This window comes from Atractosteus spatula, chromosome 1 (assembly GCF_055471065.1).
Source record: "Atractosteus spatula isolate fAtrSpa1 chromosome 1, fAtrSpa1.hap1, whole genome shotgun sequence".
NCBI lineage: Eukaryota > Metazoa > Chordata > Actinopteri > Semionotiformes > Lepisosteidae > Atractosteus > Atractosteus spatula.
Window position 1 is genome coordinate 72,234,511 of NC_142706.1, and position 26,322 is coordinate 72,260,832.

The 26,322-nt window shown below is 53.0% G+C and overlaps 11 non-coding genes across 11 annotated transcripts; 5 read left to right on the top strand and 6 right to left on the bottom strand.

The window, feature by feature from the left end:
- Nucleotides 1–1,648: 1,648 nt before the first annotated feature.
- LOC148841697 (U1 spliceosomal RNA) lies at nucleotides 1,649–1,818 on the bottom strand. The gene has a single exon (XR_016091696.1). It is a non-coding gene; the product is annotated as a U1 spliceosomal RNA (small nuclear RNA).
- A 7,002-nt stretch (nucleotides 1,819–8,820) lies between these two features.
- On the top strand, nucleotides 8,821–8,939 carry LOC148841698 (5S ribosomal RNA). Its single transcript, XR_016093055.1, has one exon. It is a non-coding gene; the product is annotated as a 5S ribosomal RNA (ribosomal RNA).
- A 1,704-nt stretch (nucleotides 8,940–10,643) lies between these two features.
- On the bottom strand, nucleotides 10,644–10,807 carry LOC148841699 (U1 spliceosomal RNA). The gene has a single exon (XR_016091625.1). It is a non-coding gene; the product is annotated as a U1 spliceosomal RNA (small nuclear RNA).
- Nucleotides 10,808–12,686: 1,879 nt separating this feature from the next.
- Nucleotides 12,687–12,805, top strand: LOC148841700 (5S ribosomal RNA). The gene has a single exon (XR_016093058.1). It is a non-coding gene; the product is annotated as a 5S ribosomal RNA (ribosomal RNA).
- Nucleotides 12,806–14,509: 1,704 nt separating this feature from the next.
- Nucleotides 14,510–14,673, bottom strand: LOC148841701 (U1 spliceosomal RNA). The gene has a single exon (XR_016091598.1). It is a non-coding gene; the product is annotated as a U1 spliceosomal RNA (small nuclear RNA).
- A 1,875-nt stretch (nucleotides 14,674–16,548) lies between these two features.
- On the top strand, nucleotides 16,549–16,667 carry LOC148841702 (5S ribosomal RNA). The gene has a single exon (XR_016093060.1). It is a non-coding gene; the product is annotated as a 5S ribosomal RNA (ribosomal RNA).
- Nucleotides 16,668–18,371: 1,704 nt separating this feature from the next.
- On the bottom strand, nucleotides 18,372–18,535 carry LOC148841703 (U1 spliceosomal RNA). Its single transcript, XR_016091614.1, has one exon. It is a non-coding gene; the product is annotated as a U1 spliceosomal RNA (small nuclear RNA).
- A 1,872-nt stretch (nucleotides 18,536–20,407) lies between these two features.
- Nucleotides 20,408–20,526, top strand: LOC148841704 (5S ribosomal RNA). Its single transcript, XR_016093062.1, has one exon. It is a non-coding gene; the product is annotated as a 5S ribosomal RNA (ribosomal RNA).
- A 1,704-nt stretch (nucleotides 20,527–22,230) lies between these two features.
- On the bottom strand, nucleotides 22,231–22,394 carry LOC148841705 (U1 spliceosomal RNA). The gene has a single exon (XR_016091658.1). It is a non-coding gene; the product is annotated as a U1 spliceosomal RNA (small nuclear RNA).
- Nucleotides 22,395–24,266: 1,872 nt separating this feature from the next.
- Nucleotides 24,267–24,385, top strand: LOC148841706 (5S ribosomal RNA). The gene has a single exon (XR_016093064.1). It is a non-coding gene; the product is annotated as a 5S ribosomal RNA (ribosomal RNA).
- Nucleotides 24,386–26,089: 1,704 nt separating this feature from the next.
- Nucleotides 26,090–26,253, bottom strand: LOC148841707 (U1 spliceosomal RNA). The gene has a single exon (XR_016091673.1). It is a non-coding gene; the product is annotated as a U1 spliceosomal RNA (small nuclear RNA).
- Nucleotides 26,254–26,322: the final 69 nt, after the last annotated feature.

The window sequence follows — 26,322 nt, forward strand, 5'->3', positions numbered from 1 at the left end:
ACTCGAGTATGGACATTTATTTCCCGAAAATACCAAACATTTCAATCTTCCCACTTTTGTTTCCTTCGGCAACGCTGAGTGGCAAACGGTATCGCGACGGTCATCCACTTTCTAGGCATGCCAGTTCAGAAAGAGAAGCTCCCTCACATCCCTTCAGATGCTCAAGAAAAATGATCAATATCCTGATCTCTAAAGATGGCTCTTTTAATGGCATGCATGTGATTCGTATTAGAAAAAAAACACGTTTGTAAAACGAATATCGAAGCTGCCTCTAAATCTGCAATTGAAGGTCAGTCAATAGCAAGTGACAGTCAATGTGTCGACCTCACACCTTGGTCTTCTGGTTGGATTAGCGATGTGTTGCATGCTGGCAAGAACTCAGTTTCAATGCTGGGGTATAATGACTCATGGAGAGCTTTTGGTGTTGGATTTTGTTCTTAAGATTTACAGTATTTCTCTCTCTCTCTCTCTCTCTATATATATATATTATGAGTGCAGGACATAAGGTAGTCAGGTGACATTGCACTACAAACTGGTACACACACGTGCAATAGACTGAACTCCAAAGTCAAACTGATGGAGTGTGAGAAAAACAATAAAGGATTACTGTACCTGGACAGAGAGCGGGAGAAAGCAAGAATCAGTCAGACCACCAAGGTCAGACAAGCTGAAAGATCACAAATTAAGTACCTTATCACGAGGTGAACATTTAACGTGTATAACCAGAAGAAAGATTGTATTTTGTAGGGCTTGTGCTGCAGTAGCTGTGAAACCCTCATGCTGGGTAGTAGTCTCTGCTACTAAGTTGAGGCTTAGGGGGTGAGAGCCAGTTGAACCGCCTCTACAACAGCTACAGCCAAACAGAAAAGCTGAAGGCTTTCCATACGGCTGTGTCCCGAGAGGTCCAGTCAGCACAACAGAAACTGAGTACGAGGGGATCGCGAGACCCGAGGATAAAATGCAGGACCATTAAAACATCTGAATCAATGTGGGTTTGAGTGGGTGAATCATGCCGCCGTCAAAACAACATTAACAGCACTATGTGAACCCCATGTTACCTGGTCCGAGGACAGATTCGGTCACCTTCCGCTGTAGCATGCATACCGTGCTTCAAAAGGCAGAAAAGGAAATCTAGAAACAAAGTGATAGAGAAAGAGAAGAAGGGGGCAAATATTCAGAACATGTCTGTAGGATCATTCATTTCTACTTCTCAGGGATTCCTTGTGTATTTTTATTACAGTGCGCTCTGCTGGGTAAGGACTATTCGCTACTCTAGAAGCCACTGGTCTAGAAGAAGACGAATGCATTCTTCAAAGCCACCCAAGGCCCTTTGTATCCAACAGAGCACAGATTCTCGAACAAAATGAGCAGGGATGGATTCAGAGTGAGCAGAAAAAAAGGGAAAAACCGAGTTAAGAACAAGAAAGCATAGCGTATGTCTGTAACGGGCACTAACACGAGTACCATGTCGTCTGCCAGTGCTCGTGAAAAACCCCAGGGCGTCTTTCTAATAACCCCCCTCTATGAAGCGGTTTCACCAGCATGTTGTGCTGCTCACGGGGGGGGGGCTGCCGAGCGCGGAAGCCCAGCACAGCTCCCCAGCACACAGCACACAGCAAAGCCGCATCTGTTATTGGACCAAGCACATCAGGGGAGAGCGCGAACGCAGTCCCCCACTACCAGAAATTATGCAGTCGAGATTCCCACATTTGGGGAATTCGCAGGGGTCAGCACAGCCGGAGTGCAATGGCCGAGCCTCGCCCTGGGTGAACCGATTTCAATTTTTAAGAACTTTATTTTCTTTTCACAAAAAAGTACAGGACATCACAATTTAGAACGCTTTACATTAATATACATACTTAAAACAGTATATATGATCACATCTCATTACATTTTGACACGGTACCAGTTACATAGCAACAATTTCTTTTTTTCTGGTGCAAATCACATTCTTTACTTAAACATGATAATGTTTTTCACAGTTTCTTGAGATATTGACCTATGCTCTCTATTTCCCACAGATTTTCTGCTTCCTCCCTCCCTTCTCTCCACAGATCTCTGAGGTAATAGTTCTCTCGGGTGATGAACAGGGCCAGGCTACCTGCTGCCTTGACTGGGACCTCGATGCCTTTGAACAGCCCCATGTTCCTCACTCTCCACAGGGCGTCTTTCCCACTGTTCACCATGGCCCAGATCCTGTCAAACACGTCAGGAGGAAGTTTGACAGGAGAAATGCCGTATATGACGAAAGCAGCGGTCAGGGTAAATTGGGGCGAGAGAGCTTGCAACCAATTTTCAAACTGTGCCCAGAAGGCCTTAGCAAAAAAGCAGGACCACAGGAGATGGGTCACATTCTCCTCCTCGCCGCAGCCCACCCTAACGCAGCGAGGGCTGGGGGTGAGGCCCCTACGGTACAAGAAAGTTCGTACCGGTAAGCACTGGTGGACGACACTCCAGGCTAAATCTCTGTGAATGTTGCACAGAAACTTAGAGGATGTGTGTTTCCACACCTTCCTTGTTTGGGCTGATGTTAAAATGCCCACAGGGGTCTGCCTATTGTTCTGGGGTGCAACGAAATCTTCCAGTTTTTGGACGCTGACATCTCGGAGGGGAATATGGCCAATTGGGTGAGATCTTAGAAAACTTTTAACTGTCCCATAAATTGCAGGGCATGTGTCAGAGAGTGGGACATCCAGCTTGGGTCTGACACCCCACACTCTGAACACCTCCCTACCTATCCAGAGCCTGGAAAAATAAGTCCAGGTACGCGCTGCAGGTGCTGTTGCAAAGCCTCTCAGCACAGAGGCCAGGAAAATGCACAGCAGCTTCGTAGTAATATCTGGGACAGACTTCCCCCCTGAGGGTAGCGGCCTGTACATTATTTCCCTTCTGAGTCTTTCCTGCTTCCCACCCCATAGAAATTGAAACATCAATCTCCTCAGCACCGCCGCAACACGGTGTGGGATTGGGAAGGTAGAAGCCAGAAAATTCAAGACAGGCAAGAGCTCAGCTTTGATGACCAGCACCTTCCCTGTCATGGTGAGGTCTCGGTCCTTCCATTGCATCAGTTTTTTGTTTAAGATTGGCAATTTGTTCTGCCAATTTACTGTTCCCATCTCTTCTCCAAAATACACCCCCAGGACCTTAATTCTCTTCTCTTGCAGCCTGAGATCATGTCCTTCTTTTGGCTCCCTCCAGTTCTGATAAAAAATCTCACTCTTAGATTTGTTAATTTTTGCAGAGGAAGCCAAAGAGAAACGATCACAGCACTGCAGAGCTCTGCTAATTGAGGCATTGTCAGAGAGGAGCAGGGTGACGTCATCCATGTATAGAGATGTCTTTACCTCTCCTCCCCCACTTCCAGGCACTGGTATCCCATTAATGGCCTGATCCTGGCGCAAGGCACAGGCTAAGGGCTCCATAGCCAAAACGAATAACAAGGGGGATAATGGGCAGCCCTGCCTCACCCCTGAACAGACTTCAAAGGGGCGTGATCTATTGCCATTAACCATTACTCTGCTGTTGCTACCTGTGTACAGCAGGTTAATCCACTTTCTCATGATGGGGCCAAACTTCATGTGCTCAAGTACCGATGTCAAGTACTGCCGGTTTAGGCGGTCAAAGGCCTTTTCTAGGTCTACACCTAAAATGCACAGAGGGAGGGAGCGGTCCTCCGAGTACAGACAGACATCCCTCAACAAGGCCAGGTTGTCGCTCATCAGGCGTCCTGCTATCCCACAAGTCTGTTCTTTCCCTACCAGTGAGGCCACTACATTTTGTAGGCGCAGGAAAAGGGCTTTGGACAGGATCTTAGTGTCCACGCCTAACAGGCTGAGGGGTCTCCAGTTCTTTATGTCATTCTTTGCTCCTTTCTTAAACAAGAGAGAGATAGTGCCTTCTCTTAAGGAGTCAGGCAGCAATTCTGTCTTATAGCTTTCCTCGAATAGGAGCAGTAGCGGATCCTGAAGCAGATCCCAAAAGGTGCAATAAAATTCTTTAGGGAGCCCGTCAGCACCCGGAGTTTTCCCCTTCTGTAAGCTCTCCATAGCCTGTCTCAGCTCTTCTACTGTCAAATCCCTCTCAAGTACTTCCCTATCTTCTTCACTCAAAACGTTTTCTAGCTTTGAGGTGAAAAAATGAATTTCTTCATCCTTTACCTCTGTAGAGCTGTACAGTCTTGAGTAGAAGGCCTCGGTGCAGGAGAGGATAGCACTCGGCTCTGTTCTCTCTCGTCCCTCCTCATCAACTACACTTTCCATGACAGACTTGGAGCCTACCACTTTCCTGAAAAAGAAGCGAGTACACTTCTCATTTTCTTCCAAGAACTGCACTCTGCTTCTTAACAGCACTCCTCGACTACTTTCTTCGGCTATGCTCCGGATGTCCTTTTTTAAAAGGGTGATATCCTCGAGCACATCGAAGCCACTGTGCAGCATCGTGTAGAGACGCTGCAGCTGCCTCTGTTTCCTGGCTAGCACTCCTCTCCGTCTGGCAGCAGCCTTCCTTCCCTCAGCCATGAAAAAGGCCTTTGTCCTCACCTTCACCTCCTCCCACCACTCTCCTACTGACCCGTACAGACACTGCAAGGACAGCCACTGTGATAGTTTCTCCTTGTAGCGGGATACTACCCCCTCGTTCTCTAGCAGCTTTGTGTTGAGTTTCCAGAGGCCTGGGCCAAAGACAGTCCCGCCCTGGAGTTCCACTCTACACCCTAAAGCCTGATGATCTGAGAAGAAGACAGGCTGAAGAGTGACCCCAACAACTTTCACTCTCGCTGAGACAAAGCAATAGTCAATTCTGGAGCTGCTATTCCTCCCTGACCATGTATATCCTGCTGTTGTGGGATATATACATCTATATGTGTCTGAGAGTTTAAAGTCTTGAACTAAGTTTTGCAGGGCCAGTGAGCTGGAATCCAATTTTATCGGAGAGCTAGACTGCCTGTCTGTGTGCTCTAAGATACAATTAAAATCCCCTCCCACTATCACGTCTGTGCTACATAACAATAGGGGAGAGAGTGCCTTGAGTAGCTCCACCCTTCCTCCCACGTCGGTAGGACAATACACATTGATTAGCCGCAGGTTAACGGTCCCCCATTCCACATCCACACACAGCAACCTGCCATCTATGACCCTCTGAATACTTTTCAATTTGAAAGCCCATCCTTTGAAAAGAATGGCCACGCCAGAGGCTCTGTTGTTATTGTCCCCTGACCAAACAGAAGGCCCTTTATCCCACCTATCTTCAAAGCTTTTATACCTCTCTTGATAGGCTAAAGCACACTCCTGCAACATCAACACATCTCCCTCTCTCTGCTGGAGGTAATCAAAGACAGACTGACATTTAACTCTGTCATTGATACCTCTGGTGTTAAGAGAAATTATGTTTAGAGCCATATTACATAAGAAAGTGGAACCAGTCTTTACAAAACACATTTCTCTTCTGTCTCACCTGTTACCTTCTTCTTTTTCTTTTTCTTCTTACCAATTTCCTGCCAGCCATCCTCTGAATGAGCCTTCATCAGGGTGGCAGCAGTAAAAGCGTTCACAGAGTCCATTTCAAGGAAGGGGCTAGAGGGAGGGGTGGAGGGGTTCCAGCTGTCCCCATCGCCATGCTCTCCTTCCTCCTCGCTCGGGGAGAAAACAGAGTCATTTTTCCTTTTCCTCACGTCCAGCTCCTGGGAGCACTGAGGGGAAAGGGGTGCAGCCGATGCACCAGTCTCCTCTTCCCCCTCACCCACCAGCTGCTGCAGATCCTCCGTGATGGACTGGATGGAGGAGAGGAGGGCATCTGTAGCACTTGCAGAGTCTGGGAAAAGCAGCTCCGCTGAATCCTGGTTATCCTCGCTGGACCCGCTCCACCGGGGGGCCCCACACTGGCCCTCGTTCTGAGGAGCAGGAGTGGGGGAGGGGTCCTCGCTGTTCTCGGGGGTTTTCAAACCCTCGTGCTTGTCTGGTGCAGTCTGCGGTTGTGGGGGCGTAGTGGATCTTTCTTCCACCGGCCCCGGAGCCACAGCAGGACTGATCCTGGCTGGAGGCTGAGAGTCTTTGTCCAACAAGGGTTCTTTGTTTGACTTGTTGTTTGCTTTGGCTTTTCGGGCCGGTTTGGCTGAAACAAGCACTGCCTCATCCTTTCTCATTTTGAGTTTATTGGCGTAGGCGTGAGGGCAGTTCTTAAAAACGTGTCCTTCCGAGCCACATAAATTGCACTTTGGCAGCATTGAACAGTCAGAGGCTAAATGTCCCTGTTTGCCACAGGTCTTGCAGCATTTCACAGTGCAGGACGATGCCAGGTGTCCCACAGCACCACAGCGCCGACACACCTTTGGTTGTCCCACATAAAAAACATAGCCATTGCAGGCGCCCAGCCGGATTGTAGAGGGCAGGTGCCTTAAGCCTCCATTTACATTGTCCGGTAGCAAGCGAACCTCGAATTTCCTTGCTCCTGTTTTTATACCGTCAACATCTCTAACCTCAGTTCCATGGTGGACGGTGCAGTACTGGTTAAGCCAGGTGTGAATGTCCTCCGTCTTTGCCAGTTCCGAGAACATAACAACATGCACGGTTTTCCTCTCTCTCTGTGTCAAAGGCTGCAAGTTGATCTTCTCAAGAGCAGGAACTTTCCCTCTTTTTGCCTCAAACACATCCACACATTGTTCAAACAGAGGATAGGTAGCAAATACAACCTCAAATGCTTTCTGACCTGGGAGAGCGAAGATGAAATCCAAGTGCCGAGGTTCAAAGCCAAGTTCCTTCTGCAACACTTTTCTGCTGAACTGCATACGATCCATGAAGAGGTCATCCAAAAGCTCAAAACGCACAGCATTCTTGCGGGATCCAAAAGTTGCCATTTCGTAAACTGCTAAACAAACACTGCTTCCACAAAACAAGAAAACAATCCAACAACTCCACCTACAGGCTGATCAAGGTATCTCCCCTGCCAGGTAAGTATGAATTGTACAGGCCCCTGCAAGCGGCCCGCACCCACAGCACAGCACTCGCAGCCTAGGCCAGCTCCTCGCCCTGCACGCCACCGCCTCCTGCTGGGCCCACTCTTTCACACACTCACACGCCACACCAACACTCAAAAGTGTGGGCAAAACGAGAAAACGAGCGCGCCGTTTCCTACACATCTGCAGTCGCCATTTCGCCATCGCAGCATGTCCCGGGATGCAATTCGGCCTCATTTACATATCACCAGACCGGCAGATCGCTACGCAAGCTCGCGACGTGCGCCTGCCACACACCGAACAAACACCGGAGCCTCTTCAGCAATTTCCGAAAAACGCGCCTGCTCGCCTGCCCCCAAGGCTCCGTCTCTTACCTGCTCTCCAGAGCCTGCTGCCTTCCGTGCTTTTCCCTCGGCACCGCTGCACCGCACCGCACACAACTCCTGCAGCGGGGGGAGAAAGTTTCCACGCTCCGCCGCAGGGAAGGCTCGCTCCGTGCGCACACGTCCTTTCAATGCCAGTTCAACAAGTGCTCCGCATTAGCAGCATCGGGGCTCCGGCGTGTCGCGCCTCACCTCACCTCGCACAGCCCCCTTCCTTCAATGTCTGGCGCTGGGCACGCCCCGCTCTCCTCCACCTCATCTTATCGCGTGTGACCTCCGACAATGGCCACAATGCCGGGGAATGGCACCTGTAAAGTGTTAATTGGGGCACAGGAACAGCCCGCCTCGTCTCGGGGGCCGGCTTCAAAGACAATACAGCAAGCACAGCGGGGCGGGGGAAGAAGACGACACGACACTCGCAGGCACATTCAGCTCCGGCGGGAACGAGTCCTCCGTCGGTCTTTTCAAGTGCTGAGAGCCGAGTAATCCCCAGTGACTAGGTCTCACCCTGCGACTCTCGACTGGGCTCACCCACGGCAGCCCAGCAGGTGTGAGCCCGGCCGGCACCCGGATGGGAGATTCCCCCCGGGAAAGCTCAGGTTGCTGCTGCTGCTGCTGCTGCTGCTGCTGCTCCTGCGAGAGGGGTGACTGGGACCAGTAGGGAGCGCTCACCCTGCGGGCTGTGTGGCTCTCTTATGCCCCAGCATCCTCATGGCGACACTCTGCTGCACAAACAGGCGCCGTCCTTCGGGGGAGGCGTAAAACCGAGGTGTCCTGACCCTCCTTGGCCATTCCAAATCCCAGGGCGTCTCTCAAGAAAGAGTCACGGGGGTGTTACCCATCAGTCGGGCTCTCCTCCTAATCCCCGTCTCACCTGTAACAATCAATAATGAGGCCCCCTGTCCCGTGATATTGTACTTGTCTCCTGGCCGCTGGCTGGCGCCGTGAGATTTAGTGCTCGCGCAAGAGACCGGGGCAGGGCGCGAACGCGGCCCCCCGCCCCCCACAAAGTGTGCGCTCCAGGTTCCCTCTCGGGGCTCTGCAGCACAGCGTCCCGGCGCTTCCTCCTCGCCGGCCGCCGGGACAGCGGAAAGGCAGCGAGAAGGAGCCTCTTGCTCTGACGCCGCAAGGCCACAAGAGGGCGGAGGCGCCGCGCGTCTGGCCGACGTGTAGGGCCGGTGCGCTTTATGTGCCGAAATAAAACGCGACAGCCCCGAAATGTTTTCAGAGTGCTGTGCACTGGAGGTTTCTGTCTTGTGAAGACTTGCCTTGTGCTCCTCCGTGCAGTTTGTTTGTCCTGCTCCAGTGCGGGACAAGAGCAGGGCAAGCCAACTGAAGGGAGCACATTCGCCAACATCCAGGCACGCACTGAGTTCGAAAGCGGCTCCTTTCCAAAGAATCGCACATGAACGATCCCTCAGTCCCGCCCAGGGGGCACGGCGCCCCCGCCACACAGCTTCAAGTAGCGAGTCCGGCGCCCCGGCTTTCGCTTACGGCCACACCACCCTGAACACGCCCGATCTCGTCTGATCTCGGAAGCTAAGCAGGGTCGGGCCTGGTTAGTACTTGGATGGGAGACCGCCTGGGAATACCAGGTGCTGTAAGCTTTTGCTCTCTCGGCCAGCAGGGGTCGCCGTTGGTGCCGTAGGCTTTGGGAGGAAGAACTCGAGTATGGACATTTATTTCCCGAAAATACCAAACATTTCAATCTTCCCACTTTTGTTTCCTTCGGCAACGCTGAGTGGCAAACGGTATCGCGACGGTCATCCACTTTCTAGGCATGCCAGTTCAGAAAGAGAAGCTCCCTCACATCCCTTCAGATGCTCAAGAAAAATGATCAATATCCTGATCTCTAAAGATGGCTCTTTTAATGGCATGCATGTGATTCGTATTAGAAAAAAAACACGTTTGTAAAACGAATATCGAAGCTGCCTCTAAATCTGCAATTGAAGGTCAGTCAATAGCAAGTGACAGTCAATGTGTCGACCTCACACCTTGGTCTTCTGGTTGGATTAGCGATGTGTTGCATGCTGGCAAGAACTCAGTTTCAATGCTGGGGTATAATGACTCATGGAGAGCTTTTGGTGTTGGATTTTGTTCTTAAGATTTACAGTATTTCTCTCTCTCTCTCTCTCTCTATATATATATATTATGAGTGCAGGACATAAGGTAGTCAGGTGACATTGCACTACAAACTGGTACACACACGTGCAATAGACTGAACTCCAAAGTCAAACTGATGGAGTGTGAGAAAAACAATAAAGGATTACTGTACCTGGACAGAGAGCGGGAGAAAGCAAGAATCAGTCAGACCACCAAGGTCAGACAAGCTGAAAGATCACAAATTAAGTACCTTATCACGAGGTGAACATTTAACGTGTATAACCAGAAGAAAGATTGTATTTTGTAGGGCTTGTGCTGCAGTAGCTGTGAAACCCTCATGCTGGGTAGTAGTCTCTGCTACTAAGTTGAGGCTTAGGGGGTGAGAGCCAGTTGAACCGCCTCTACAACAGCTACAGCCAAACAGAAAAGCTGAAGGCTTTCCATACGGCTGTGTCCCGAGAGGTCCAGTCAGCACAACAGAAACTGAGTACGAGGGGATCGCGAGACCCGAGGATAAAATGCAGGACCATTAAAACATCTGAATCAATGTGGGTTTGAGTGGGTGAATCATGCCGCCGTCAAAACAACATTAACAGCACTATGTGAACCCCATGTTACCTGGTCCGAGGACAGATTCGGTCACCTTCCGCTGTAGCATGCATACCGTGCTTCAAAAGGCAGAAAAGGAAATCTAGAAACAAAGTGATAGAGAAAGAGAAGAAGGGGGCAAATATTCAGAACATGTCTGTAGGATCATTCATTTCTACTTCTCAGGGATTCCTTGTGTATTTTTATTACAGTGCGCTCTGCTGGGTAAGGACTATTCGCTACTCTAGAAGCCACTGGTCTAGAAGAAGACGAATGCATTCTTCAAAGCCACCCAAGGCCCTTTGTATCCAACAGAGCACAGATTCTCGAACAAAATGAGCAGGGATGGATTCAGAGTGAGCAGAAAAAAAGGGAAAAACCGAGTTAAGAACAAGAAAGCATAGCGTATGTCTGTAACGGGCACTAACACGAGTACCATGTCGTCTGCCAGTGCTCGTGAAAAACCCCAGGGCGTCTTTCTAATAACCCCCCTCTATGAAGCGGTTTCACCAGCATGTTGTGCTGCTCACGGGGGGGGGGCTGCCGAGCGCGGAAGCCCAGCACAGCTCCCCAGCACACAGCACACAGCAAAGCCGCATCTGTTATTGGACCAAGCACATCAGGGGAGAGCGCGAACGCAGTCCCCCACTACCAGAAATTATGCAGTCGAGATTCCCACATTTGGGGAATTCGCAGGGGTCAGCACAGCCGGAGTGCAATGGCCGAGCCTCGCCCTGGGTGAATCTCCTTCTTGATCAAGGTATCTCCCCTGCCAGGTAAGTATGAATTGTACAGGCCCCTGCAAGCGGCCCGCACCCACAGCACAGCACTCGCAGCCTAGGCCAGCTCCTCGCCCTGCACGCCACCGCCTCCTGCTGGGCCCACTCTTTCACACACTCACACGCCACACCAACACTCAAAAGTGTGGGCAAAACGAGAAAACGAGCGCGCCGTTTCCTACACATCTGCAGTCGCCATTTCGCCATCGCAGCATGTCCCGGGATGCAATTCGGCCTCATTTACATATCACCAGACCGGCAGATCGCTACGCAAGCTCGCGACGTGCGCCTGCCACACACCGAACAAACACCGGAGCCTCTTCAGCAATTTCCGAAAAACGCGCCTGCTCGCCTGCCCCCAAGGCTCCGTCTCTTACCTGCTCTCCAGAGCCTGCTGCCTTCCGTGCTTTTCCCTCGGCACCGCTGCACCGCACCGCACACAACTCCTGCAGCGGGGGGAGAAAGTTTCCACGCTCCGCCGCAGGGAAGGCTCGCTCCGTGCGCACACGTCCTTTCAATGCCAGTTCAACAAGTGCTCCGCATTAGCAGCGTCGGGGCTCCGGCGTGTCGCGCCTCACCTCACCTCGCACAGCCCCCTTCCTTCAATGTCTGGCGCTGGGCACGCCCCGCTCTCCTCCACCTCATCTTATCGCGTGTGACCTCCGACAATGGCCACAATGCCGGGGAATGGCACCTGTAAAGTGTTAATTGGGGCACAGGAACAGCCCGCCTCGTCTCGGGGGCCGGCTTCAAAGACAATACAGCAAGCACAGCGGGGCGGGGGAAGAAGACGACACGACACTCGCAGGCACATTCAGCTCCGGCGGGAACGAGTCCTCCGTCGGTCTTTTCAAGTGCTGAGAGCCGAGTAATCCCCAGTGACTAGGTCTCACCCTGCGACTCTCGACTGGGCTCACCCACGGCAGCCCAGCAGGTGTGAGCCCGGCCGGCACCCGGATGGGAGATTCCCCCCGGGAAAGCTCAGGTTGCTGCTGCTGCTGCTGCTGCTGCTGCTCCTGCTCCTGCGAGAGGGGTGACTGGGACCAGTAGGGAGCGCTCACCCTGCGGGCTGTGTGGCTCTCTTATGCCCCAGCATCCTCATGGCGACACTCTGCTGCACAAACAGGCGCCGTCCTTCGGGGGAGGCGTAAAACCGAGGTGTCCTGACCCTCCTTGGCCATTCCAAATCCCAGGGCGTCTCTCAAGAAAGAGTCACGGGGGTGTTACCCATCAGTCGGGCTCTCCTCCTAATCCCCGTCTCACCTGTAACAATCAATGATGAGGCCCCCTGTCCCCTGATATTGTACTTGTCTCCTGGCCGCTGGCTGGCGCCGTGAGATTTAGTGATCGCGCAAGAGACCGGGGCAGGGCGCGAACGCGGCCCCCCGCCCCCCGCCCCCCACAAAGTGTGCGCTCCAGGTTCCCTCTCGGGGCTCTGCAGCACAGCGTCCCGGCGCTTCCTCCTCGCCGGCCGCCGGGACAGCGGAAAGGCAGCGAGAAGGAGCCTCTTGCTCTGACGCCGCAAGGCCACAAGAGGGCGGAGGCGCCGCGCGTCTGGCCGACGTGTAGGGCCGGTGCGCTTTATGTGCCGAAATAAAACGCGACAGCCCCGAAATGTTTTCAGAGTGCTGTGCACTGGAGGTTTCTGTCTTGTGAAGACTTGCCTTGTGCTCCTCCGTGCAGTTTGTTTGTCCTGCTCCAGTGCGGGACAAGAGCAGGGCAAGCCAACTGAAGGGAGCACATTCGCCAACATCCAGGCACGCACTGAGTTCGAAAGCGGCTCCTTTCCAAAGAATCGCACATGAACGATCCCTCAGTCCCGCCCAGGGGGCACGGCGCCCCCGCCACACAGCTTCAAGTAGCGAGTCCGGCGCCCCGGCTTTCGCTTACGGCCACACCACCCTGAACACGCCCGATCTCGTCTGATCTCGGAAGCTAAGCAGGGTCGGGCCTGGTTAGTACTTGGATGGGAGACCGCCTGGGAATACCAGGTGCTGTAAGCTTTTGCTCTCTCGGCCAGCAGGGGTCGCCGTTGGTGCCGTAGGCTTTGGGAGGAAGAACTCGAGTATGGACATTTATTTCCCGAAAATACCAAACATTTCAATCTTCCCACTTTTGTTTCCTTCGGCAACGCTGAGTGGCAAACGGTATCGCGACGGTCATCCACTTTCTAGGCATGCCAGTTCAGAAAGAGAAGCTCCCTCACATCCCTTCAGATGCTCAAGAAAAATGATCAATATCCTGATCTCTAAAGATGGCTCTTTTAATGGCATGCATGTGATTCGTATTAGAAAAAAAACACGTTTGTAAAACGAATATCGAAGCTGCCTCTAAATCTGCAATTGAAGGTCAGTCAATAGCAAGTGACAGTCAATGTGTCGACCTCACACCTTGGTCTTCTGGTTGGATTAGCGATGTGTTGCATGCTGGCAAGAACTCAGTTTCAATGCTGGGGTATAATGACTCATGGAGAGCTTTTGGTGTTGGATTTTGTTCTTAAGATTTACAGTATTTCTCTCTCTCTCTCTCTCTCTATATATATATATTATGAGTGCAGGACATAAGGTAGTCAGGTGACATTGCACTACAAACTGGTACACACACGTGCAATAGACTGAACTCCAAAGTCAAACTGATGGAGTGTGAGAAAAACAATAAAGGATTACTGTACCTGGACAGAGAGCGGGAGAAAGCAAGAATCAGTCAGACCACCAAGGTCAGACAAGCTGAAAGATCACAAATTAAGTACCTTATCACGAGGTGAACATTTAACGTGTATAACCAGAAGAAAGATTGTATTTTGTAGGGCTTGTGCTGCAGTAGCTGTGAAACCCTCATGCTGGGTAGTAGTCTCTGCTACTAAGTTGAGGCTTAGGGGGTGAGAGCCAGTTGAACCGCCTCTACAACAGCTACAGCCAAACAGAAAAGCTGAAGGCTTTCCATACGGCTGTGTCCCGAGAGGTCCAGTCAGCACAACAGAAACTGAGTACGAGGGGATCGCGAGACCCGAGGATAAAATGCAGGACCATTAAAACATCTGAATCAATGTGGGTTTGAGTGGGTGAATCATGCCGCCGTCAAAACAACATTAACAGCACTATGTGAACCCCATGTTACCTGGTCCGAGGACAGATTCGGTCACCTTCCGCTGTAGCATGCATACCGTGCTTCAAAAGGCAGAAAAGGAAATCTAGAAACAAAGTGATAGAGAAAGAGAAGAAGGGGGCAAATATTCAGAACATGTCTGTAGGATCATTCATTTCTACTTCTCAGGGATTCCTTGTGTATTTTTATTACAGTGCGCTCTGCTGGGTAAGGACTATTCGCTACTCTAGAAGCCACTGGTCTAGAAGAAGACGAATGCATTCTTCAAAGCCACCCAAGGCCCTTTGTATCCAACAGAGCACAGATTCTCGAACAAAATGAGCAGGGATGGATTCAGAGTGAGCAGAAAAAAAGGGAAAAACCGAGTTAAGAACAAGAAAGCATAGCGTATGTCTGTAACGGGCACTAACACGAGTACCATGTCGTCTGCCAGTGCTCGTGAAAAACCCCAGGGCGTCTTTCTAATAACCCCCCTCTATGAAGCGGTTTCACCAGCATGTTGTGCTGCTCACGGGGGGGGGGCTGCCGAGCGCGGAAGCCCAGCACAGCTCCCCAGCACACAGCACACAGCAAAGCCGCATCTGTTATTGGACCAAGCACATCAGGGGAGAGCGCGAACGCAGTCCCCCACTACCAGAAATTATGCAGTCGAGATTCCCACATTTGGGGAATTCGCAGGGGTCAGCACAGCCGGAGTGCAATGGCCGAGCCTCGCCCTGGGTGAACCTCCTTCTTGATCAAGGTATCTCCCCTGCCAGGTAAGTATGAGTTGTACAGGCCCCTGCAAGCGGCCCGCACCCACAGCACAGCACTCGCAGCCTAGGCCAGCTCCTCGCCCTGCACGCCACCGCCTCCTGCTGGGCCCACTCTTTCGCACACTCACACGCCACACCAACACTCAAAAGTGTGGGCAAAACGAGAAAACGAGCGCGCCGTTTCCTACACATCTGCAGTCGCCATTTCGCCATCGCAGCATGTCCCGGGATGCAATTCGGCCTCATTTACATATCACCAGACCGGCAGATCGCTACGCAAGCTCGCGACGTGCGCCTGCCACACACCGAACAAACACCGGAGCCTCTTCAGCAATTTCCGAAAAACGCGCCTGCTCGCCTGCCCCCAAGGCTCCGTCTCTTACCTGCTCTCCAGAGCCTGCTGCCTTCCGTGCTTTTCCCTCGGCACCGCTGCACCGCACCGCACACAACTCCTGCAGCGGGGGGAGAAAGTTTCCACGCTCCGCCGCAGGGAAGGCTCGCTCCGTGCGCACACGTCCTTTCAATGCCAGTTCAACAAGTGCTCCGCATTAGCAGCGTCGGGGCTCCGGCGTGTCGCGCCTCACCTCACCTCGCACAGCCCCCTTCCTTCAATGTCTGGCGCTGGGCACGCCCCGCTCTCCTCCACCTCATCTTATCGCGTGTGACCTCCGACAATGGCCACAATGCCGGGGAATGGCACCTGTAAAGTGTTAATTGGGGCACAGGAACAGCCCGCCTCGTCTCGGGGGCCGGCTTCAAAGACAATACAGCAAGCACAGCGGGGCGGGGGAAGAAGACGACACGACACTCGCAGGCACATTCAGCTCCGGCGGGAACGAGTCCTCCGTCGGTCTTTTCAAGTGCTGAGAGCCGAGTAATCCCCAGTGACTAGGTCTCACCCTGCGACTCTCGACTGGGCTCACCCACGGCAGCCCAGCAGGTGTGAGCCCGGCCGGCACCCGGATGGGAGATTCCCCCCGGGAAAGCTCAGGTTGCTGCTGCTGCTGCTGCTGCTCCTGCTGCTCCTGCTCCTGCGAGAGGGGTGACTGGGACCAGTAGGGAGCGCTCACCCTGCGGGCTGTGTGGCTCTCTTATGCCCCAGCATCCTCATGGCGACACTCTGCTGCACAAACAGGCGCCGTCCTTCGGGGGAGGCGTAAAACCGAGGTGTCCTGACCCTCCTTGGCCATTCCAAATCCCAGGGCGTCTCTCAAGAAAGAGTCACGGGGGTGTTACCCATCAGTCGGGCTCTCCTCCTAATCCCCGTCTCACCTGTAACAATCAATGATGAGGCCCCCTGTCCCGTGATATTGTACTTGTCTCCTGGCCGCTGGCTGGCGCCGTGAGATTTAGTGCTCGCGCAAGAGACCGGGGCAGGGCGCGAACGCGGCCCCCCGCCCCCCACAAAGTGTGCGCTCCAGGTTCCCTCTCGGGGCTCTGCAGCACAGCGTCCCGGCGCTTCCTCCTCGCCGGCCGCCGGGACAGCGGAAAGGCAGCGAGAAGGAGCCTCTTGCTCTGACGCCGCAAGGCCACAAGAGGGCGGAGGCGCCGCGCGTCTGGCCGACGTGTAGGGCCGGTGCGCTTTATGTGCCGAAATAAAACGCGACAGCCCCGAAATGTTTTCAGAGTGCTGTGCACTGGAGGTTTCTGTCTTGTGAAGACTTGCCTTGTGCTCCTCCGTGCAGTTTGTTTGTCCTGCTCCAGTGCGGGACAAGAGCAGGGCAAGCCAACTGAAGGGAGCACATTCGCCAACATCCAGGCACGCACTGAGTTCGAAAGCGGCTCCTTTCCAAAGAATCGCACATGAACGATCCCTCAGTCCCGCCCAGGGGGCACGGCGCCCCCGCCACACAGCTTCAAGTAGCGAGTCCGGCGCCCCGGCTTTCGCTTACGGCCACACCACCCTGAACACGCCCGATCTCGTCTGATCTCGGAAGCTAAGCAGGGTCGGGCCTGGTTAGTACTTGGATGGGAGACCGCCTGGGAATACCAGGTGCTGTAAGCTTTTGCTCTCTCGGCCAGCAGGGGTCGCCGTTGGTGCCGTAGGCTTTGGGAGGAAGAACTCGAGTATGGACATTTATTTCCCGAAAATACCAAACATTTCAATCTTCCCACTTTTGTTTCCTTCGGCAACGCTGAGTGGCAAACGGTATCGCGACGGTCATCCACTTTCTAGGCATGCCAGTTCAGAAAGAGAAGCTCCCTCACATCCCTTCAGATGCTCAAGAAAAATGATCAATATCCTGATCTCTAAAGATGGCTCTTTTAATGGCATGCATGTGATTCGTATTAGAAAAAAAACACGTTTGTAAAACGAATATCGAAGCTGCCTCTAAATCTGCAATTGAAGGTCAGTCAATAGCAAGTGACAGTCAATGTGTCGACCTCACACCTTGGTCTTCTGGTTGGATTAGCGATGTGTTGCATGCTGGCAAGAACTCAGTTTCAATGCTGGGGTATAATGACTCATGGAGAGCTTTTGGTGTTGGATTTTGTTCTTAAGATTTACAGTATTTCTCTCTCTCTCTCTCTCTCTATATATATATATTATGAGTGCAGGACATAAGGTAGTCAGGTGACATTGCACTACAAACTGGTACACACACGTGCAATAGACTGAACTCCAAAGTCAAACTGATGGAGTGTGAGAAAAACAATAAAGGATTACTGTACCTGGACAGAGAGCGGGAGAAAGCAAGAATCAGTCAGACCACCAAGGTCAGACAAGCTGAAAGATCACAAATTAAGTACCTTATCACGAGGTGAACATTTAACGTGTATAACCAGAAGAAAGATTGTATTTTGTAGGGCTTGTGCTGCAGTAGCTGTGAAACCCTCATGCTGGGTAGTAGTCTCTGCTACTAAGTTGAGGCTTAGGGGGTGAGAGCCAGTTGAACCGCCTCTACAACAGCTACAGCCAAACAGAAAAGCTGAAGGCTTTCCATACGGCTGTGTCCCGAGAGGTCCAGTCAGCACAACAGAAACTGAGTACGAGGGGATCGCGAGACCCGAGGATAAAATGCAGGACCATTAAAACATCTGAATCAATGTGGGTTTGAGTGGGTGAATCATGCCGCCGTCAAAACAACATTAACAGCACTATGTGAACCCCATGTTACCTGGTCCGAGGACAGATTCGGTCACCTTCCGCTGTAGCATGCATACCGTGCTTCAAAAGGCAGAAAAGGAAATCTAGAAACAAAGTGATAGAGAAAGAGAAGAAGGGGGCAAATATTCAGAACATGTCTGTAGGATCATTCATTTCTACTTCTCAGGGATTCCTTGTGTATTTTTATTACAGTGCGCTCTGCTGGGTAAGGACTATTCGCTACTCTAGAAGCCACTGGTCTAGAAGAAGACGAATGCATTCTTCAAAGCCACCCAAGGCCCTTTGTATCCAACAGAGCACAGATTCTCGAACAAAATGAGCAGGGATGGATTCAGAGTGAGCAGAAAAAAAGGGAAAAACCGAGTTAAGAACAAGAAAGCATAGCGTATGTCTGTAACGGGCACTAACACGAGTACCATGTCGTCTGCCAGTGCTCGTGAAAAACCCCAGGGCGTCTTTCTAATAACCCCCCTCTATGAAGCGGTTTCACCAGCATGTTGTGCTGCTCACGGGGGGGGGGCTGCCGAGCGCGGAAGCCCAGCACAGCTCCCCAGCACACAGCACACAGCAAAGCCGCATCTGTTATTGGACCAAGCACATCAGGGGAGAGCGCGAACGCAGTCCCCCACTACCAGAAATTATGCAGTCGAGATTCCCACATTTGGGGAATTCGCAGGGGTCAGCACAGCCGGAGTGCAATGGCCGAGCCTCGCCCTGGGTGAACCTCCTTCTTGATCAAGGTATCTCCCCTGCCAGGTAAGTATGAGTTGTACAGGCCCCTGCAAGCGGCCCGCACCCACAGCACAGCACTCGCAGCCTAGGCCAGCTCCTCGCCCTGCACGCCACCGCCTCCTGCTGGGCCCACTCTTTCGCACACTCACACGCCACACCAACACTCAAAAGTGTGGGCAAAACGAGAAAACGAGCGCGCCGTTTCCTACACATCTGCAGTCGCCATTTCGCCATCGCAGCATGTCCCGGGATGCAATTCGGCCTCATTTACATATCACCAGACCGGCAGATCGCTACGCAAGCTCGCGACGTGCGCCTGCCACACACCGAACAAACACCGGAGCCTCTTCAGCAATTTCCGAAAAACGCGCCTGCTCGCCTGCCCCCAAGGCTCCGTCTCTTACCTGCTCTCCAGAGCCTGCTGCCTTCCGTGCTTTTCCCTCGGCACCGCTGCACCGCACCGCACACAACTCCTGCAGCGGGGGGAGAAAGTTTCCACGCTCCGCCGCAGGGAAGGCTCGCTCCGTGCGCACACGTCCTTTCAATGCCAGTTCAACAAGTGCTCCGCATTAGCAGCGTCGGGGCTCCGGCGTGTCGCGCCTCACCTCACCTCGCACAGCCCCCTTCCTTCAATGTCTGGCGCTGGGCACGCCCCGCTCTCCTCCACCTCATCTTATCGCGTGTGACCTCCGACAATGGCCACAATGCCGGGGAATGGCACCTGTAAAGTGTTAATTGGGGCACAGGAACAGCCCGCCTCGTCTCGGGGGCCGGCTTCAAAGACAATACAGCAAGCACAGCGGGGCGGGGGAAGAAGACGACACGACACTCGCAGGCACATTCAGCTCCGGCGGGAACGAGTCCTCCGTCGGTCTTTTCAAGTGCTGAGAGCCGAGTAATCCCCAGTGACTAGGTCTCACCCTGCGACTCTCGACTGGGCTCACCCACGGCAGCCCAGCAGGTGTGAGCCCGGCCGGCACCCGGATGGGAGATTCCCCCCGGGAAAGCTCAGGTTGCTGCTGCTGCTGCTGCTGCTGCTGCTCCTGCTCCTGCGAGAGGGGTGACTGGGACCAGTAGGGAGCGCTCACCCTGCGGGCTGTGTGGCTCTCTTATGCCCCAGCATCCTCATGGCGACACTCTGCTGCACAAACAGGCGCCGTCCTTCGGGGGAGGCGTAAAACCGAGGTGTCCTGACCCTCCTTGGCCATTCCAAATCCCAGGGCGTCTCTCAAGAAAGAGTCACGGGGGTGTTACCCATCAGTCGGGCTCTCCTCCTAATCCCCGTCTCACCTGTAACAATCAATGATGAGGCCCCCTGTCCCGTGATATTGTACTTGTCTCCTGGCCGCTGGCTGGCGCCGTGAGATTTAGTGCTCGCGCAAGAGACCGGGGCAGGGCGCGAACGCGGCCCCCCGCCCCCCACAAAGTGTGCGCTCCAGGTTCCCTCTCGGGGCTCTGCAGCACAGCGTCCCGGCGCTTCCTCCTCGCCGGCCGCCGGGACAGCGGAAAGGCAGCGAGAAGGAGCCTCTTGCTCTGACGCCGCAAGGCCACAAGAGGGCGGAGGCGCCGCGCGTCTGGCCGACGTGTAGGGCCGGTGCGCTTTATGTGCCGAAATAAAACGCGACAGCCCCGAAATGTTTTCAGAGTGCTGTGCACTGGAGGTTTCTGTCTTGTGAAGACTTGCCTTGTGCTCCTCCGTGCAGTTTGTTTGTCCTGCTCCAGTGCGGGACAAGAGCAGGGCAAGCCAACTGAAGGGAGCACATTCGCCAACATCCAGGCACGCACTGAGTTCGAAAGCGGCTCCTTTCCAAAGAATCGCACATGAACGATCCCTCAGTCCCGCCCAGGGGGCACGGCGCCCCCGCCACACAGCTTCAAGTAGCGAGTCCGGCGCCCCGGCTTTCGCTTACGGCCACACCACCCTGAACACGCCCGATCTCGTCTGATCTCGGAAGCTAAGCAGGGTCGGGCCTGGTTAGTACTTGGATGGGAGACCGCCTGGGAATACCAGGTGCTGTAAGCTTTTGCTCTCTCGGCCAGCAGGGGTCGCCGTTGGTGCCGTAGGCTTTGGGAGGAAGAACTCGAGTATGGACATTTATTTCCCGAAAATACCAAACATTTCAATCTTCCCACTTTTGTTTCCTTCGGCAACGCTGAGTGGCAAACGGTATCGCGACGGTCATCCACTTTCTAGGCATGCCAGTTCAGAAAGAGAAGCTCCCTCACATCCCTTCAGATGCTCAAGAAAAATGATCAATATCCTGATCTCTAAAGATGGCTCTTTTAATGGCATGCATGTGATTCGTATTAGAAAAAAAACACGTTTGTAAAACGAATATCGAAGCTGCCTCTAAATCTGCAATTGAAGGTCAGTCAATAGCAAGTGACAGTCAATGTGTCGACCTCACACCTTGGTCTTCTGGTTGGATTAGCGATGTGTTGCATGCTGGCAAGAACTCAGTTTCAATGCTGGGGTATAATGACTCATGGAGAGCTTTTGGTGTTGGATTTTGTTCTTAAGATTTACAGTATTTCTCTCTCTCTCTCTCTCTCTATATATATATATTATGAGTGCAGGACATAAGGTAGTCAGGTGACATTGCACTACAAACTGGTACACACACGTGCAATAGACTGAACTCCAAAGTCAAACTGATGGAGTGTGAGAAAAACAATAAAGGATTACTGTACCTGGACAGAGAGCGGGAGAAAGCAAGAATCAGTCAGACCACCAAGGTCAGACAAGCTGAAAGATCACAAATTAAGTACCTTATCACGAGGTGAACATTTAACGTGTATAACCAGAAGAAAGATTGTATTTTGTAGGGCTTGTGCTGCAGTAGCTGTGAAACCCTCATGCTGGGTAGTAGTCTCTGCTACTAAGTTGAGGCTTAGGGGGTGAGAGCCAGTTGAACCGCCTCTACAACAGCTACAGCCAAACAGAAAAGCTGAAGGCTTTCCATACGGCTGTGTCCCGAGAGGTCCAGTCAGCACAACAGAAACTGAGTACGAGGGGATCGCGAGACCCGAGGATAAAATGCAGGACCATTAAAACATCTGAATCAATGTGGGTTTGAGTGGGTGAATCATGCCGCCGTCAAAACAACATTAACAGCACTATGTGAACCCCATGTTACCTGGTCCGAGGACAGATTCGGTCACCTTCCGCTGTAGCATGCATACCGTGCTTCAAAAGGCAGAAAAGGAAATCTAGAAACAAAGTGATAGAGAAAGAGAAGAAGGGGGCAAATATTCAGAACATGTCTGTAGGATCATTCATTTCTACTTCTCAGGGATTCCTTGTGTATTTTTATTACAGTGCGCTCTGCTGGGTAAGGACTATTCGCTACTCTAGAAGCCACTGGTCTAGAAGAAGACGAATGCATTCTTCAAAGCCACCCAAGGCCCTTTGTATCCAACAGAGCACAGATTCTCGAACAAAATGAGCAGGGATGGATTCAGAGTGAGCAGAAAAAAAGGGAAAAACCGAGTTAAGAACAAGAAAGCATAGCGTATGTCTGTAACGGGCACTAACACGAGTACCATGTCGTCTGCCAGTGCTCGTGAAAAACCCCAGGGCGTCTTTCTAATAACCCCCCTCTATGAAGCGGTTTCACCAGCATGTTGTGCTGCTCACGGGGGGGGGGCTGCCGAGCGCGGAAGCCCAGCACAGCTCCCCAGCACACAGCACACAGCAAAGCCGCATCTGTTATTGGACCAAGCACATCAGGGGAGAGCGCGAACGCAGTCCCCCACTACCAGAAATTATGCAGTCGAGATTCCCACATTTGGGGAATTCGCAGGGGTCAGCACAGCCGGAGTGCAATGGCCGAGCCTCGCCCTGGGTGAACCTCCTTCTTGATCAAGGTATCTCCCCTGCCAGGTAAGTATGAGTTGTACAGGCCCCTGCAAGCGGCCCGCACCCACAGCACAGCACTCGCAGCCTAGGCCAGCTCCTCGCCCTGCACGCCACCGCCTCCTGCTGGGCCCACTCTTTCGCACACTCACACGCCACACCAACACTCAAAAGTGTGGGCAAAACGAGAAAACGAGCGCGCCGTTTCCTACACATCTGCAGTCGCCATTTCGCCATCGCAGCATGTCCCGGGATGCAATTCGGCCTCATTTACATATCACCAGACCGGCAGATCGCTACGCAAGCTCGCGACGTGCGCCTGCCACACACCGAACAAACACCGGAGCCTCTTCAGCAATTTCCGAAAAACGCGCCTGCTCGCCTGCCCCCAAGGCTCCGTCTCTTACCTGCTCTCCAGAGCCTGCTGCCTTCCGTGCTTTTCCCTCGGCACCGCTGCACCGCACCGCACACAACTCCTGCAGCGGGGGGAGAAAGTTTCCACGCTCCGCCGCAGGGAAGGCTCGCTCCGTGCGCACACGTCCTTTCAATGCCAGTTCAACAAGTGCTCCGCATTAGCAGCGTCGGGGCTCCGGCGTGTCGCGCCTCACCTCACCTCGCACAGCCCCCTTCCTTCAATGTCTGGCGCTGGGCACGCCCCGCTCTCCTCCACCTCATCTTATCGCGTGTGACCTCCGACAATGGCCACAATGCCGGGGAATGGCACCTGTAAAGTGTTAATTGGGGCACAGGAACAGCCCGCCTCGTCTCGGGGGCCGGCTTCAAAGACAATACAGCAAGCACAGCGGGGCGGGGGAAGAAGACGACACGACACTCGCAGGCACATTCAGCTCCGGCGGGAACGAGTCCTCCGTCGGTCTTTTCAAGTGCTGAGAGCCGAGTAATCCCCAGTGACTAGGTCTCACCCTGCGACTCTCGACTGGGCTCACCCACGGCAGCCCAGCAGGTGTGAGCCCGGCCGGCACCCGGATGGGAGATTCCCCCCGGGAAAGCTCAGGTTGCTGCTGCTGCTGCTGCTGCTGCTGCTCCTGCTCCTGCGAGAGGGGTGACTGGGACCAGTAGGGAGCGCTCACCCTGCGGGCTGTGTGGCTCTCTTATGCCCCAGCATCCTCATGGCGACACTCTGCTGCACAAACAGGCGCCGTCCTTCGGGGGAGGCGTAAAACCGAGGTGTCCTGACCCTCCTTGGCCATTCCAAATCCCAGGGCGTCTCTCAAGAAAGAGTCACGGGGGTGTTACCCATCAGTCGGGCTCTCCTCCTAATCCCCGTCTCACCTGTAACAATCAATGATGAGGCCCCCTGTCCCGTGATATTGTACTTGTCTCCTGGCCGCTGGCTGGCGCCGTGAGATTTAGTGCTCGCGCAAGAGACCGGGGCAGGGCGCGAACGCGGCCCCCCGCCCCCCACAAAGTGTGCGCTCCAGGTTCCCTCTCGGGGCTCTGCAGCACAGCGTCCCGGCGCTTCCTCCTCGCCGGCCGCCGGGACAGCGGAAAGGCAGCGAGAAGGAGCCTCTTGCTCTGACGCCGCAAGGCCACAAGAGGGCGGAGGCGCCGCGCGTCTGGCCGACGTGTAGGGCCGGTGCGCTTTATGTGCCGAAATAAAACGCGACAGCCCCGAAATGTTTTCAGAGTGCTGTGCACTGGAGGTTTCTGTCTTGTGAAGACTTGCCTTGTGCTCCTCCGTGCAGTTTGTTTGTCCTGCTCCAGTGCGGGACAAGAGCAGGGCAAGCCAACTGAAGGGAGCACATTCGCCAACATCCAGGCACGCACTGAGTTCGAAAGCGGCTCCTTTCCAAAGAATCGCACATGAACGATCCCTCAGTCCCGCCCAGGGGGCACGGCGCCCCCGCCACACAGCTTCAAGTAGCGAGTCCGGCGCCCCGGCTTTCGCTTACGGCCACACCACCCTGAACACGCCCGATCTCGTCTGATCTCGGAAGCTAAGCAGGGTCGGGCCTGGTTAGTACTTGGATGGGAGACCGCCTGGGAATACCAGGTGCTGTAAGCTTTTGCTCTCTCGGCCAGCAGGGGTCGCCGTTGGTGCCGTAGGCTTTGGGAGGAAGAACTCGAGTATGGACATTTATTTCCCGAAAATACCAAACATTTCAATCTTCCCACTTTTGTTTCCTTCGGCAACGCTGAGTGGCAAACGGTATCGCGACGGTCATCCACTTTCTAGGCATGCCAGTTCAGAAAGAGAAGCTCCCTCACATCCCTTCAGATGCTCAAGAAAAATGATCAATATCCTGATCTCTAAAGATGGCTCTTTTAATGGCATGCATGTGATTCGTATTAGAAAAAAAACACGTTTGTAAAACGAATATCGAAGCTGCCTCTAAATCTGCAATTGAAGGTCAGTCAATAGCAAGTGACAGTCAATGTGTCGACCTCACACCTTGGTCTTCTGGTTGGATTAGCGATGTGTTGCATGCTGGCAAGAACTCAGTTTCAATGCTGGGGTATAATGACTCATGGAGAGCTTTTGGTGTTGGATTTTGTTCTTAAGATTTACAGTATTTCTCTCTCTCTCTCTCTCTCTATATATATATATTATGAGTGCAGGACATAAGGTAGTCAGGTGACATTGCACTACAAACTGGTACACACACGTGCAATAGACTGAACTCCAAAGTCAAACTGATGGAGTGTGAGAAAAACAATAAAGGATTACTGTACCTGGACAGAGAGCGGGAGAAAGCAAGAATCAGTCAGACCACCAAGGTCAGACAAGCTGAAAGATCACAAATTAAGTACCTTATCACGAGGTGAACATTTAACGTGTATAACCAGAAGAAAGATTGTATTTTGTAGGGCTTGTGCTGCAGTAGCTGTGAAACCCTCATGCTGGGTAGTAGTCTCTGCTACTAAGTTGAGGCTTAGGGGGTGAGAGCCAGTTGAACCGCCTCTACAACAGCTACAGCCAAACAGAAAAGCTGAAGGCTTTCCATACGGCTGTGTCCCGAGAGGTCCAGTCAGCACAACAGAAACTGAGTACGAGGGGATCGCGAGACCCGAGGATAAAATGCAGGACCATTAAAACATCTGAATCAATGTGGGTTTGAGTGGGTGAATCATGCCGCCGTCAAAACAACATTAACAGCACTATGTGAACCCCATGTTACCTGGTCCGAGGACAGATTCGGTCACCTTCCGCTGTAGCATGCATACCGTGCTTCAAAAGGCAGAAAAGGAAATCTAGAAACAAAGTGATAGAGAAAGAGAAGAAGGGGGCAAATATTCAGAACATGTCTGTAGGATCATTCATTTCTACTTCTCAGGGATTCCTTGTGTATTTTTATTACAGTGCGCTCTGCTGGGTAAGGACTATTCGCTACTCTAGAAGCCACTGGTCTAGAAGAAGACGAATGCATTCTTCAAAGCCACCCAAGGCCCTTTGTATCCAACAGAGCACAGATTCTCGAACAAAATGAGCAGGGATGGATTCAGAGTGAGCAGAAAAAAAGGGAAAAACCGAGTTAAGAACAAGAAAGCATAGCGTATGTCTGTAACGGGCACTAACACGAGTACCATGTCGTCTGCCAGTGCTCGTGAAAAACCCCAGGGCGTCTTTCTAATAACCCCCCTCTATGAAGCGGTTTCACCAGCATGTTGTGCTGCTCACGGGGGGGGGGCTGCCGAGCGCGGAAGCCCAGCACAGCTCCCCAGCACACAGCACACAGCAAAGCCGCATCTGTTATTGGACCAAGCACATCAGGGGAGAGCGCGAACGCAGTCCCCCACTACCAGAAATTATGCAGTCGAGATTCCCACATTTGGGGAATTCGCAGGGGTCAGCACAGCCGGAGTGCAATGGCCGAGCCTCGCCCTGGGTGAACCTCCTTCTTGATCAAGGTATCTCCCCTGCCAGGTAAGTATGAATTGTACAGGCCCCTGCAAGCGGCCCGCACCCACAGCACAGCACTCGCAGCCTAGGCCAGCTCCTCG